We start from the raw sequence: 6140 nt of genomic DNA, 5'->3' as shown, positions 1-6140 counted from the left end.
CACCAGGGCGGGCTCAAGATGGCACCAGCATTCCCTTTTTCTCACTATCTTTCAAAACGGAAATTTTAAAATCTCGTTTTTTTTTTGCCTTTTATGGAAATTAGTGAAGGCATCGCATCAAAGGTGCGCACCTCGCTGCCCACCTTGGTGTGCTCCGAGGTGCCCACCACGGTGCGCAACGCCGGTGCGAACCCGGGAGCGCCCCGATGTGTGCTCCAAGGTGCGGCGTGCACGAAGTCGGACCCCGGTTTGCCCCGGGTGCGCACCTCGCGTGCACCTTGGTGCGCACACCTTGGCTGGGTTGCGCGGCCTGGTGGGCACCATGGTGCGCACCAAGGAGCGCTCCGAAGTGTGCTCCAAGGTGCGGCGTGCACGAAGTCGGAGCCCGGTTTGCCCCGGGTACGCACCTTCGCCGGGGTGGGCACCTCGGCTGGGTTGCGCGCCCTGGTGCGCACCAAGGAGCGCTCCGAAGTGTGCTCCAAGGTGCGGCGTGCACGAAGTCGGAGCCCGGTTTGCCCCGGGTGCGCACCTCGCGTGCACCTTCGGCGGGGTTGCGCGCCCTGGTGGGCACCATGGTGCGCACCAAGGAGCGCTCCGAAGTGTGCTCCAAGGTGCGGCGTGCACGAAGTCGGAGCCCGGTTTGCCCCGGGTGCGCACCTCGCGTGCACCTTCGGCGGGGTTGCGCGCCCTGGTGGGCACCATGGTGCGCACCAAGGAGCGCTCCGAAGTGTGCTCCAAGGTGCGGCGTGCACGAAGTCGGAGCCCGGTTTGCCCCGGGTGCGCACCTCGCGTGCACCTTCGCCGCGGTGGGCACCATGGCGTGCACGAAGTCGGAGCCCGGTTTGCCCCGGGTGCGCACCTCGCGTGCACCTTCGCCGGGGTGGGCACCTCGGCTGGGTTGCGCGCCCTGGTGCGCACCAAGGAGCGCTCCGAAGTGTGCTCCAAGGTGCGGCGTGCACGAAGTCGGAGCCCGGTTTGCCCCGGGTGCGCACCTCGCGTGCACCTTCGCCAGGGTGGGCACCTCGGTGCGCACACCTTCTCAATGTTTTCTTGCCTTTTCTGGAAATTGGTGAAGGCAGCGCATCAAAGGTGCGCACCTCGGTGTGCTCCGAGGTGCGAACCCGAGAGCGCTCCGAGGTGCCCACGAAGTCGAAAGTCGGGTTAATTGCATTGTTTTCCCCGGGTGCGCTCCGAGGTGCGCAACATCGGCGCGCACCAAGGAGGGCTCCGAAGTGTGCTCCAAGGTGCGCACGATGGCGTGCACCTCTGGTGCGCACGATTCGGAGCTCGGTTTGACCGGGGTGCGCACACCTTGGCTGGGTTGCGCACCTTTTGTGCGCTCCAAGGTGCGCACGAAGTCGGAGCTCGGTTTGCCCCGGGTGCGCACCTTCGCCAGGGTGCGCACCTTGATGCGCACGCCTTGGCTGGGCTGCGCACCTTGGTGGGCGCCATGGTGCGCACCTTTCGTGCGCTCCAAGGTGCGCACGAAGTCGGAGCTCGGTTTGCCCCGGGTGCGCACCTTGGTGGGCGCCATGGTGCACTCCGAGGTGCCCAAGATTGGTGCGCACCAAGGAGCGCTCCGAAGTGCGCTCCAAGGTGCGCGCGAAGTCGAAAGTTGGGTTAATTGTCCGGTTTGCCTCGGGTGCGCACCTTGCGTGCACCTTCGCCAGGGTGGGCGCCTTGGTGCGCACACCTTGGCTGGGCTGCGCACACCTTGGCACCCGCGTTTCCTTCATTTTAAATTTTTTTTTTTTACAATCTCTCAAGTGGGAAATTCTATAATCTCAACTTTTTTTGCCTTTTCAGGAAACTTTTGAATGGAGCGCATCATTGGTGCGCTCCGAAGTGTGCTCCAAAGCTCTCTCCAGCTGCGTGCACCTGCCCCGGCCGCGCACCCGGCCCCGCCCAGCTTCGCTCACCTGTCCCGGGCGTCTGGTGCGGAACCTTAGAGTAAGAAACATCACCGTGCACCTTGGCCAACGTGCGCGACTCGACCGAGCGCGCACTGGCCGAGGTGCACACCGATTTCACCTGGGTGCGCGCGCAGCACCTCGGGCGCACCGGGGTGCGCGCACAACGCCCGGGTTGCACCGTGGCCTGTGTGCTCGGGGCGCCTCGGGTGCGCGCTCGGTGTCGCCCCCGCGCGCGCGGTAGTGCGGGCAGCGCACCCCGGCCCGGCCCGGCCCCGACGAGAACGCAAACGGGCAAAAGGTTTATTCAAATAGCATTGCGACGCCCGGCGAAAAACTAAAAAAGGGTGCAACACCGGGACTTCCCGAGAGGTCACCCATCCCAGTACTACTCCGGCCCAAGCGCGCTTAACTGCGGAGTTCTGATGGGATCCGGTGCACTAATGCTGGTATGATCGCACCCGTTATGAGCTTGTCGCAGTGTGTACTTAGCAAACCGCGACCCACGTGCGAATCCACCCCGGCCACCCACCCCCGTCGAGGTGCACACCCTCCCTCGCGAAGTGCGCCCCGTTCGCCAAGTGTGAGCCCTGCCCGGGTGCGCGCACCTTGCTAGGGCGTCGGGTGTGCACCCGGCCCGGCCTACGTGCGTGCACCTGGAGGGGGCGTCGTGTGCGTGCAGTGTCCCGTCTGCAACGCGGTGCCCACACACCACCTCGGGCGCAACGACCTGCGCTCACATGTGGGCCGAGTGCACCTTGGTGCATGTTCGGGGCGCCTCGGGTGCACGCTCGATCTTGCCCCGGTGCACCAAGGCGCTCGGTTTGCCCCGGGTGCGCACTTGGTGCAAGGTGGGCACCCAAAATAGGGATCAAGCACCAAAACACAAGTTTCGGGATGCAAAATGGGACCCAAGGACCACAAATGCGTTCCAAGACCCATGATGGGTCCACGAGAACAAAAATGTGTTCCGAGACTTAATAAACAAATATTGGGTTTTAGGAGAAGAAACATGCTCTGATGCCCAAAACGAGAATCGACCCCGAAAAGGCCACAGGCCAAAAGTGGGATGCGAGACAAAAAAAAATGGGACCCGAGGACCAAAATTGGGTTCCCAGGTCGAAGACAGGGCAACCGGACAAGAAACGACCTCTAAGGCTCGAAATGAGTCCCGACGACTAAAACTTGACAAGAAGCACCCATCAGGCACCCAACTCGACACCCATGGGATGCCGACCCACCCGGGCTTCCACCTAGCACACCTTGGCACCCACCCACCCTCGCACCCAACCTCGCACCCAACTTAGCACCTTTGAACCCACATTGGCACTCACCCTGACCCTGGCACCTTGGAACCCACATTGGCACTCACCTTGACCCTGGCACCCACCTTTGCACTCACCTTGGGACCCACCCTGGCTCCCACCTCGGCACCCACCCAGACACCCACCTTGGTTCCTTGGCACCCACCTTGGATCCTTGGCACCCACCCCGACACCCACCTTGGCACGCAACTTGGCTACTTGCCACCCACCTTGGCTCCTTGACGCCCACCCCGACAACCACCCCGTGACCTACCCTGGCTAGGGTTGGTGCACACCCACCCTGGTGCCCACCTTGGCACCCACCCTATGACCCACCTTGGCACGCACCTTAGTACCCACCCCGTTACCCACCCTAGGACCCACCCCGTGACCCACCTTGGCCAGGGTGGGTGCACCCACCCTGGTGCCCACCTTGGCACCCACCCATCCTAGCACCCAGCCTGTGACCGGGCTTGGAACCCAACCTTGCACCCGCACCCGTCTTGGCCAGTGTGGGTGCGCACCCATCCTGGCACCCACGTTGTGACACACCCTTTAACCCACGCACCCTAGCACCCACGTTGGCACCCACCTTGGAACCCAACCTAGCAACTTGGCACCCACCCCGTGACCCACCTTGGCATCCACCATAGCAGTCGCCGACTTGGCACCCACCTCGGCACCCACCTTGACACTTGTGGACCCACCTTGCCACTCACCCTAGCATCGACCCATCCTAGCACCCACCCTGGCACCTTTGCACCCTAGCACTCACCCATCCTAGCACCTAACCTGTGACCCACCTTGACACTCACCCTCGCACCCACCTTGGAACCCAACCTAGCACCCACCCACCCTGACACCAACCCTAGCACCTACCCACCCTTGCACCCACCCTGTGACCCATCTTGGCACCCACCCATCCTACCACTCAACCTATCACCCACCTTCTCACCCACCTTGGCATCCACCTTAGCACCCACCCACACTGGCACCTTGGCACCCACCTCGGGCAAGGTGGGTGCACACCCACCCTGGCACCCAATTTAGAACCCACCGAGCATGTTACCCACCTTGGCACCCACATTGCAGCCCACCCTAGTACCCACCCTATGACCCACATTGGCATCCACACCCTAGCACCCAGGCACCTCGACACCCGCCTTGACACCCACCCTAGCACTGAACCTGTGACCCACCTTGGAACTCACCCTAGAACCCACCCACCCTGTGAACCACCTTGGCATCCACCTTAGCACCCACCCACCTTGGCACCCACTCTAGCACTCACCCATCCTAACACCCAACTTGTTACCCACCTTGGCACCCGCCCTCGCGTCCACCTTGAAACCCACCCTAGCACCCACCCACGCAGGAGCCCACCTTGGCACCCAACCTAACACCCACGCATCCTGGCACCCAACTTGTGACCCACCTTGGAACCCACCCTAGTACCCACCTTTGAACCCACTATATCACCAACCCACCTTGGCACCCACCCTATGACCCTCTTTGGAATCCACCCTAGCACGCACCCACCCTGGCACCCACCATGGAGCGCACCCTAGCACCCACCCACCTCGGCACGCACCTCAACACCCACCTTGGTGTGCGCACTGCGCCAACCTCTCAAAGACCCTATGTGGTGCGCTCCAAAGTGTACACCTTTGGTGCGCTCCAAGGTGCGCACCTTTGGTGCACACCGAGGTGCACACCAAAGTGTGCACCGAGGTGAGCACCAAAGTGCACTCCAGGGTGCACACCAAGGCGTGCACCTTTGGTGCGGTCAATGCAAACGAATTCGGAAGTTGGGGTCGATGTCCTAATCGCTGCTGCAGACTACACGTATGAGAATCGGACAAATAGCTTTATATAGGGGAGGTGTTGCGTTTGATGGGTCGACTCCCCTGGTTGTGTGCACTGCACCAACTTCAAAGACCCTGTCTTGTTTAAGAAGTCAAAAGTTGGGGTGGATGTCCTAATCATTGCTGCAGTCTACGCATGTATGAGAATCAGACAAATAGCTTATATAGGGGAGGTGTTGCATTCGGTGGGTTGACTCCCCTGGTTGTGCGCACTGCGCCAACCTCAAAGACCCCGCATAGCAGAAGAAGTCGGAAGTCGGATTTTGGTGAGCACCAAGGCGTGCACCTTTGGTGCGGTCAACGCAGACGAATTCAGAAGTTGGGGTGGATGTCCTAATCGTTGTTGCAGGCTACACATGTATGAGAATCAGACAAATAGCTTATATAGGGGAGGTGTTGGGTTTGATGGGTCAACTCCCTTGGTTGTGCGCATTACGCCAACCTCAAAGACCTTGTTTTCGTTAAGAAGTCAAAAGTTGGGGTCAATGTCCTAATGGCTCCTGCAGGCTACACATGTATGAGAATCGGACAAATAGCTTATATAGGGGAGGTGTTGGGTTTGATGGGTCGACTCCCCTGGTTGTGCGCATTACGTCAACCTCAAAGACCTTGTTTTCGTTAAGAAGTCAAAAGTTGGGGTCGATGTCCTAATTGCTCCTGTAGACTACACATGTATGAGAATCAGACAAATAGCTTATATAGGGGAGGTGTTGGGTTTGATGGGTTGACTCCCCTAGTTGTTCGCATTACACCAACCTCAAAGACCTTGTTTTCGTTTAGAAGCCGAAAGTTGGGGTCGATGTCCTAATTGCTCCTGCAGGCTACGCATGTATGAGAATCAGACAAATAGCTTATATAGGGGAGGTGTTGGGTTTGATGGGTCGACTCCCCTGGTTGTGCGCATTGCGCCAACCTCAAAGACCCTGCATTGCGGATGAAGTCGAAAGTCAGAGTTTGGTGTGCTACAAGGTGTGGTCGAAGGTGCTCACCTAGGTGTGCACCTTTGGAGCACAGGAAAAGTGCCCTCCAAAAGTGCGCACCTTTGGAGTGCACAAAAGTGC

At 60.1% G+C, this 6140-nt stretch overlaps 1 non-coding gene across 1 annotated transcript; it reads right to left on the bottom strand.

The window, feature by feature from the left end:
• Window positions 1-2254: 2254 nt before the first annotated feature.
• On the bottom strand, window positions 2255-2373 carry LOC131868905 (5S ribosomal RNA). Its single transcript, XR_009367306.1, has one exon. It is a non-coding gene; the product is annotated as a 5S ribosomal RNA (ribosomal RNA).
• Between the last annotated feature and the right edge of the window lie 3767 nt (window positions 2374-6140).

Source organism: Cryptomeria japonica, unplaced genomic scaffold (assembly GCF_030272615.1).
Source record: "Cryptomeria japonica unplaced genomic scaffold, Sugi_1.0 HiC_scaffold_224, whole genome shotgun sequence".
In the NCBI taxonomy this organism is placed as follows: Eukaryota; Viridiplantae; Streptophyta; class Pinopsida; order Cupressales; family Cupressaceae; genus Cryptomeria; species Cryptomeria japonica.
The sequence above is the reverse complement of the archived record's forward strand: the minus strand, read 5'-3'. Positions and strand labels throughout refer to the sequence as shown.